The sequence below is a fragment of the Siphateles boraxobius genome, unplaced genomic scaffold, assembly GCF_051911475.1.
Source record: "Siphateles boraxobius isolate OS27281-9 unplaced genomic scaffold, OSU_SipBor_1 8, whole genome shotgun sequence".
NCBI lineage: Eukaryota > Metazoa > Chordata > Actinopteri > Cypriniformes > Leuciscidae > Siphateles > Siphateles boraxobius.
Window position 1 is genome coordinate 15,364,940 of NW_027509208.1, and position 8,932 is coordinate 15,373,871.

Consider the following 8,932-nt stretch of genomic DNA (forward strand, 5'->3'; position numbering starts at 1 on the left):
TGTGTTTTTTTTTTGGGGGGGGGGTTCTCTCTTTTTTACAAATTGAAGGAAAGAAAGGAAATATGTGTTTTTTAATATGTTTTTAAAATAAATGTTTTTGAAAGTCAAAAGTCTCTCTCTCTCTCTCTCTCTCTCTCTCTCTCTCTCTCTCTCTCTCTCTCTCTCTCTCTCTCTCTCTCTCTCTTTCTTTCTTTCTAACCAATCATTCATTAAGTTTTCATTAAACTTTTACTATCTCTCTATCTACAAAAATCTATCTATCTATCTATCTATCTATCTATCTATCTATCTATCTATCTATCTATCTATCTATCTATCTATCTATCTATCTATCTATCTATCTATCTATCTATCTATCTATCTGTCTATCTATCTGTCTGTCTGTCTGTCTGTCTATCTATATATCTTCAAACTATTTTTTATCTATCTATCTTCAAACTGTTTCTATTTATCTATCTATCTATCTCTTTCTACCAAATTTATCTTTCTTTCTAACTAATCATTCTTCCTTTTTAACTAATCTTTATTTCTTTCTTCCTTACTAATCTTTCTTTCTTTCTTTCTTTCTTTCTTTCTTTCTTTCTTTCTTTCTTTCTTTCTTTCTTTCTTTCTTTCTTTCTTTCTCTCTTTCTTTCTTCCTGACTAAGCTTTCTTTCTTTTTAACTAATCTTTCTTACTAATCAATCTTTCTCTTTCGTTCTGACTATTCTTTCTTTTTTAAAGTAAAATTTCTTTATTTCTACCTAATCTTTCTTTCTTTCTAATTTATCTTTATTTCTAACTAATCTATATTTTTATTTCTTTCTATTTTTTTCTTTTCTTTTTAACTTTTCTTTTCTTTCTTTTTTCAAACTAATCTTTCTTTCTAACTAATCTTTCTTTTTTCTTTCTTTCTAACTATTCTTTCTTTTTTGCTAACATGTCTTTTTTCTTTCTTTTTTACTTTTCTTTCTTTTTAACTTTTTGTTTCTTTCTTTTTCAAACTAGTCTTTCTTTATTTCTAACTAATATATCTTTCTTTTTTACTTTTCTTCCTTTCTAACCATTCTTTCTTTCTTTCTTTCTTTCTTTCTTTCTTTCTTTCTTTCTTTCTTTCTTTCTTTCTTTCTTTCTTTCTTTCTTTCTTTCTTTCTTTCTTTCTTTCTAACTATTCTTTCTTTTTTACGTTTCTTCTTTACTAACCATTCTTTCTTTTTGACTTTCTTTCTTTTTACTTGTCTTTATTTTTTCAAACTAATCTTTATTTTTTCTAACTTATTTATCTTTCTTTCTAACTAATCCTTTTTTCTAACTAATCTATCTTTCTTTCTTTCTTTCTTTCTAACTAATCAATCTGTCTTTCTTTCTAACTAATCTATCTTTCTTTCTAATTAATCATTTTTTTCTGTATTTCTTTCTTTCTCACTATTCTTTCTTTTTTACTTTTCTTCCTTTCTAACTATTCTTTTTTCACTTTCTTTCTTTCTTTCTTTTTCACTTTTCTTTCTTTATTACTTTTCGTTTCTTTCATTTGTAAAACTAATATTTCTTTCTCACTAATTTATGTGTATATTGCGCGAATGACGGGTGGTTGGGCAGATATTGTGTTTTGCGGTAGGTGGTATGCCATACGGAACCGTTGCCACTGAAACTGCATATTAACGCACCAGTGGGGCTCGACAGCCTTAGTCAAACGGGTTGGCGCGTATGGTTGGGTTGCGGAGAGATTGTGAGATTGTGGTTAGGTCTCAGCAGCAACTGTTGGTTTATTTGTATAGGTTGTATAGTATTTACAGTCATTACGTTCCTGTGTATATTGCGTGAATGACGGGTGGTTGGGCAGATATTGTGTTTTGTGGTAGGTGGTATGCCATACGGAACCGTTGCCACTGAAACTGCATATTAACGCACCAGTGGGGCTCGACAGCCTTAGTCAAACGGGTTGGCGCGTATGGTTGGGTTGCGGAGAGATTGTGAGATTGTGGTTAGGTCTCAGCAGCAAGAGGGAAGTAGAGGTCAGTAACCTGGGCTGAGTTGAGTGGGGGTCGGAGGGGGGTGACTCTGGGACGCCAGAGTCACTGTCGAGCCCTCTTGAGGTGTCGTGGGCTAGTCGACGAAACACTGAGGACGGAAGGTGCCCACTTGAAGACCCTAGAGATGTTCCCTACTCCGCTCAATCCAGAGGGTTGTTATGGGGGGACCGCACTGTGGTTGCAGCCGTTGTGTGTGCTGACGCGCTATACACTGTATTAACACCAGACAGAAGATTCACGTCACCAGATGGAAAGAAGCGTAAATGGATGGAGAAGCATAGGTTACTGCAAAGCTACGTCTTAGTTGGTGATTATCTTGGCGAAGGCCGAGTACAAATCAGCATGAAGTTTTAACATCTACTCTCGTGTAATGGAAATCTTTCTTTCTAATTCATCTTTCTTTCTTTCTTTGTAACTATCCTTTCTTTTTTACTTTTCTTCCTTTCTAAGCATTCTTTCTTTTTATTTTTCTTTCTTTCTTTTTTACTTTTCTTTCTTTTTTCAAACTAATCTTTCTTTTTTCTAACTAATCTTTCTTTCTTACTAACTAATTTTTCTTTCTTTCTTTCTTTTTTACTTTCCTTCTTTCTAACTAATCTATCTTTCTTTTTTACTTTTCTTAATTTCTAACCATTCTCTTTCTTTCTTTCTCTTTCTTTCTTTCTTTCTTTCTTTCTTTCTTTCTTTCTTTCTTTCTTTCTTTCTTTCTTTCTTTCTTTCTTTCTGTTCTTTCTTTCTTTCTTTCTTTCTTTCTTTCTTTCTTTCTTTCTTTCTTTCTTTCTAACTATTCTTTGTTTTCCTAACATTTCTAACCATTCTTTCTATTTTACTTTTATTTCTTTTTTCAAACTAATCTTTCTTTATTTCTAACTAATCTATCTTTCTTTCTAACTAATCTATCTCTTTCTTTCTAAACAATCTATCTTTCTTTCTAACTAATCCATCTGTCTTTCTTCATTTATTTATCTTTCTTTCTAACTATTCTCTTTCTTTCTTACAATTCTTTCTTTTAATCTACGATTTCTTTCTTTCTTTCTTTCTTTCTTTCTTTCTTTCTTTCTTTCTTTCTTTCTTTCTTTATCATTATTCTTTCTTTTTTACTTTTCTTCCTTTCTAATTATTCTTTCTTTTTTACTTTTCTTTTCTTTCTTTTCGTTCTTTTTTCAAACCTTTTTTTATTTCTAACTATTTTTTTCAAACTAATTTTTCTTTCTTTCTAACTAATCTTTCTTCTTACTGATCTTTCTTTCAAGCTGATCTTTTTTTCTTTCTTTTTTCAAACTGATTTTTATTTCTTTCTAACTAATCTTTCTTTCAAGCTGATCTTTTTTCTTCTTTCAAACTGATCTTTCTTTCTTTCTTTCTAACTAATCCATATTTCTTTATTTCTATCTAACTACTCTAAATTTCTTTCTAACATTCTTTCTTTTTTCTTAACATTTCTTTCTTTCTTTCTTTCTTTCTTTTATTTCTTTCTTTCTTTCTTGTTAACTTTTTTCTTTCTTTTTTCAAACTAATCTTTCTTTCTTTCTCTCTTTCTTTCTTTCTTTCTTTCTTTCTTTCTTTCTTTCAACTATTCTTAGTTTTTACTTTTTTCTTTCTTTTTTACTTTCTTTCTTTCTAACTATTCTTTCTTTTTTACTTTTCTTTCTATTCGTTTTTTTTCTTTTCTTCCTTTCTAACCTTTCTTTCTTCCTTTCTAACCTTTCTTTCTTTTTTACTCTTCTTTCTTTTTTCAAACTAATCTTTCTTTATTTCTAACTAATCTTTCTTTCTTTTTTCTTTCTTTCTTTCTTTCTTTCTTTCTTTCTTTCTTTCTTTCTTTTTTTACTTTTCTTCCTTTTTAACTATTCTTTCTTTTTTACTTTCTTTTTTTTCTTTCTTTTTTACTTTTCTTTCTTTTTAACTTTTTATTTCTTTTTTCAAACTAATCATTCTTTCTTTCTAACTAATCTATCTTTCTTTTTTACTTTTTTTCCTCTCTAAACATTCTTTCTTTCTAACTATTCTTTCTTTTCACTTTTCTTCCTTTCTAACCATTCTTTCTTTCTTTCTAACTATTCTTTTTTTACTTTTCTTCCTTTCTAAACATTCTTTCTTTTTTACTTTTCTTTCTTTCTTTTTTACTTGTCTTTCTTTTTTTCAAACTAATCTTTCTTTATTTATAACCAATATTTCTTTTTTCTAACTAATTTATCTTTCTTTATTTCTTTCTTTCTTTCTTTCTAACTAATCTATCTTTCTTTCTTTCTAACTAATCTATCTTTCTTTCTAACTAGTCTCTTTCTTTCTTACAATTCTTTCTTTTAATCTACAATTTCTTTCTTTCTTTCTTTCTTTCTTTCTTTCTTTCTTTCTTTCTTTCTTTCTTTCTTTCTTTATCATTATTCTTTCTTTTTTACTTTTCTTCCTTTCTAATTATTCTTTCTTTTTTACTTTTCTTTTCTTTCTTTTCGTTCTTTTTTCAAACCTTTTTTTATTTTTAACTATTTTTTTCAAACTAAATTTTCTTTCTTTCTAACTAATCTTTCTTTCTTACTGATCTTTCTTTCAAGCTGATCTTTTTTTCTTTCTTTTTTCAAACTGATTTTTATTTCTTTCTAACTAATCTTTCTTTCAAGCTGATCTTTTTTCTTCTTTCAAACTGATCTTTCTTTCTTTCTTTCTAACTAATCCATATTTCTTTATTTCTATCTAACTATTCTATATTTCTTTCTAACATTCTTTCTTTTTTCTTAACATTTCTTTCTTTCTTTCTTTCTTTCTTTCTTTCTTTCTTTCTTTCTTTTATTTCTTTCTTTCTTTCTTTCTTGATAACTTTTTTCTTTCTTTTTTCAAACTAATCTTTTTTTCTTTCTCTCTTTCTTTCTTTCTTTCTTTCTTTCTTTCTTTCTTTCTTTCAACTATTCTTAGTTTTTACTTTTTTCTTTCTTTCTTTTTTACTTTCTTTCTTTCTAACTATTCTTTCTTTTTTACTTTCTATTCATTTTTTACTTTTCTTCCTTTCTAACCTTTCTTTCTTCCTTTCTAACCTTTCTTTCTTTTTTACTCTTCTTTCTTTTTTCAAACTAATCTTTCTTTATTTCTAACTAATCTTTCTTTCTTTTTTCTTTCTTTCTTTCTTTCTTTCTTTCTTTCTTTCTTTCTTTCTTTCTTTCTTTCTTTCTTTCTTTCTTTTTTTACTTTTCTTCCTTTTTAACTATTCTTTCTTTTTAACTTTCTTTTTTTTCTTTCTTTTTTACTTTTCTTTCTTTTTAACTTTTTATTTATTTTTTCAAACTAATCATTCTTTCTTTCTAACTAATCTATCTTTCTTTTTTACTTTTCTTCCTTTCTAAACATTCTTTCTTTCTAACTATTCTTTCTTTTCACTTTTCTTCCTTTCTAACCATTCTTTCTTTCTTTCTAACTATTCTTTTTTTACTTTTCTTCCTTTCTAAACATTCTTTCTTTTTTACTTTTCTTTCTTTCTTTTTTACTTGTCTTTCTTTTTTTCAAACTAATCTTTCTTTATTTATAACCAATATTTCTTTTTTCTAACTAATTTATCTTTCTTTATTTCTTTCTTTCTTTCTAACTAATCTATCTTTCTTTCTTTCTAACTAATCTATCTTTCTTTCTAACTAATCCATCTTTCTTTCTTTCTTTCTTTTTTTACTTTTCTACCTTTCTAACTATTGTCTTTTTACTTTTCTTTCTTTCTTTCTTTTTATTCTTTTTTCATTTTCTTTTCTTTGTTTTCTAACTAATCTAGCTTTCTTTCTTTCAAACTAATCGATCTTTCTAGCTTTCTAACTGATCCATCTTTCTTTTTTCTAACTAATCCATCTTTCTTTCTTTCTTTCTTTCTTGCGTCGTCTAACTGACGCTGTTGACCATGCTTCAACATCCGACGCACAAGGCACCCTTTAGCGTCAATATGAGACGCTAACCCTACCCCAGACCTAAACCTACCCATTACGGAAGCGTCATGTAACTGACGCTAAAAACGGAAGCGTCATCTAACTGACGCTAAAGGCGTTAGATGAGGCGCGAGGATAAGCGTCATCTACCTGACGCTAAAGGGTGCCATGCGCGTCGGATTTGGAAGCATGGTCAAAAGTGTGAATAAAATGACGCCTTGGGATGAGAATGTGTTGTCACTATTCGTTCTTTTTTACTTTTCTTCCTTTCTAATTATTCCTTCTTTTTTACTTTTCTTTCTTTCTTTTCTTCCTCTTTTCAAACTAATCTTTCCTTATATCTAACTATTTATTTATTTCCTTTTTTTAAATAATTGTTCTTTCTTTCTAACTAATCTTTCTTTCTTACTAATCTTTCTTTCAAGCTGATCTTTTTTTCTTTCTTTTTTCAAACTAATCTTTCTTTATATCTAACTATTTATTTATTTATTTTTGTAAATAATTTTTCTTTCTTTCTAACTAATCTTTCTTTCTTACTAATCTTTCTTTCAAGCTTATCTTTTTTCTTTCTTTTTTCAAACTGATCTTTCTTTCTTTCTAACTACATTTTATTTATTTTTTTCAAACTGATCTTTCTTTCTTTCTAACTACTTTTTATTTCTTTTTTTCAAACTAATTTTTATTTCTTTCTAACTAATCTTTCTTTCTTTCAAACTGATCTTTTTTCTTTCTTTTTTCAAACTGATCTTTCTTCCTTTCTAACTAATCCATCTTTCTTTCTTTCTTTCTTTCTTTCTTTATTTATATCTAACTATTCTATCTTTCTAACTATTCTTTATTTTTTCATAACGTTTCTTTCTTTCTTTCTTTCTTTCTTTCTTTCTTTCTTTCTTTCTTCATTCATTTCTTTCTTCTTTCTAAGAATGGCACTTTCTATCCATCTCTAATCTTTCTTTCTAACTAATCTTGATGATCTATCCATCCAACCATCCATGGTCATTTTAAAACATGCTAAATCATGCTAGCAATGTGGTAAACCATACTTGAAACATTTTAAACCGTGCTAGAACAGTTTAAAACTTTTTCAAACTTTCTGGCTAGGCTTTTCCAAGCCAACTTAAAGTTTGTCTACGAACTTTACCATCTAGTTTTATATTATTAGTGTGTATAGCTACATATATATCTACTTTCATATATAAATATAAAATTGTTAAATGTATGAATACATTAATGAATTTTATAAGAGTACTAATACATTAGTTGTTTGTTTTTTCTTAACATGTTTAGATTTTTATAAAATTACTGTGGAGATATTTTCAAGAATTACTTTTTTTTCTGCTGATTTATATACACAAATTGTCATAGCTATTGAATATATTTATTTCATATGTAAAGGTATTAACTGTAATCTTACACTGCAAAATTATAACTAAAGCATTAAATTTATCATAATTATTTAATAAATGAAGCACACAAAAAATGTATGACAGCCCTAAAACAGACAATTAATCGTCAAAGCCCTAAAACTGGCAATTAATCATAACCTCAATTATTTTTTTGACAATTAATCGTCAGCCAAATTTCATAACCGTGACAGGCCTAACAACTGACAGTGGAACTCACCTCTAACTCCCGTTGTAATCTGTAGAGTCATCTGAACATGTCTACCACCCATGACCACATCCAAAGGCGCATGGCCTGTTTTTTTGTTTTTCTTTTGTGACTCAGCACACGAGTCACTACAACAACTACGGATGTCATCTCCTGCACATCCATGTTGGTTTAATGTGTGATGCATCTCCTAGCACATGTTTCTGTATGAATTTTGTTGTGTTTGGATGGATTTGAAAGTCTGGTAGTGACTGTATGATCCTCAGTCATGTATTGCCCAATTTTTCACTGTAACCATTTACAAAGTCAGAAAGTGTATGATGCCTAGTGTTGTAAAATCTGTTCAGATTTTTAAAGTCATGTAGTGAATCCCACCCTTAAGAGTCAAACACGTTCACCTCTAAACACCGCTAAACAAGTTCAAAACATCTGCATGTATTGTGATATATTTCAAGTTAAACCTCAATTTACAGTTCTAAAAACGCCAACAATAAGCTAGATCATGATTCCAGAGAAACATTTCACGCCAGGAAGGGATCAGCTAATTTTCTGTTCCTCTATTCACAAACACACACATCTTTGGACCATGATGTTTCAGCAGCTCATGTAAGCTGACCGATGGCCTAAAGTGAAGTACTCATAACGTCAGCATTGGTTAAGCAGGACTGAAATCTGCAAAATCGATCTCCTTATGGCCGTTGAACCCAGATCTGTTGGTAAGCTGTGAGCTCAGGCTGAGCGACTCTCACTACACTGTGTATGAGCCAAGAGAATATGGGAAAATCAATAACAACAATGCTAGCTGGATTCATAATCATTTTTGATAGTTTTTCTTCCTTGAATACTCTTTTTCCCTCTTGCACTGGGGTTGTCCACAGTCCTACAGAGTTTGGAAGTCACCCAGTTCATGATTTTTTTCAGCACTGCACTGATTAAATCAACTCATTATTTGTTATCTTACCTGCAAAACAAAAACAGATGGGCAGATGTTACTTTCCCCTCAGGTACCAGGACTCTATTAAACACAGAGCCTTAGAGGCAATATAAATCATGTCTCTTTTCTTATATGTCAGTGTCGCTGAATATAAATGTCTACCTTACTTTCTGTCTCTCTATTTAAATCATTTCAGTTCGCTTTATTGGCATAACTGTGTGGCATAACTGTTCCCCATTCAAAATAGCCAAAGCATTCAATCAACAAAGAAACGATACTGGTTGGAATGAAAATGAAAACAAGCATCAGTGAAAATGAGAATACAGACACGCATAAACAACTAACAAACATATCCCTAATGCATGCATGCCTTTCAAATAGAATGTTATGAATGTGTCAGATGTGTGATATTAATATGTATACTTAAATTTCTGATAACTGAGAAAAATGTTGGGTAAATGTTGGGAAAAAAG

The 8,932-nt window shown here is 29.3% G+C and overlaps 1 long non-coding RNA gene across 1 annotated transcript; it reads right to left on the reverse strand.

The window, feature by feature from the left end:
- Positions 1 to 545: 545 nt before the first annotated feature.
- On the reverse strand, positions 546 to 7,059 carry LOC143728920 (uncharacterized). The gene is made up of 2 exons (XR_013199923.1): positions 6,965 to 7,059; positions 546 to 708 (listed from the first exon to the last, which is right to left on the reverse strand). It is a non-coding gene; the product is annotated as an uncharacterized LOC143728920 (long non-coding RNA).
- Positions 7,060 to 8,932: the final 1,873 nt, after the last annotated feature.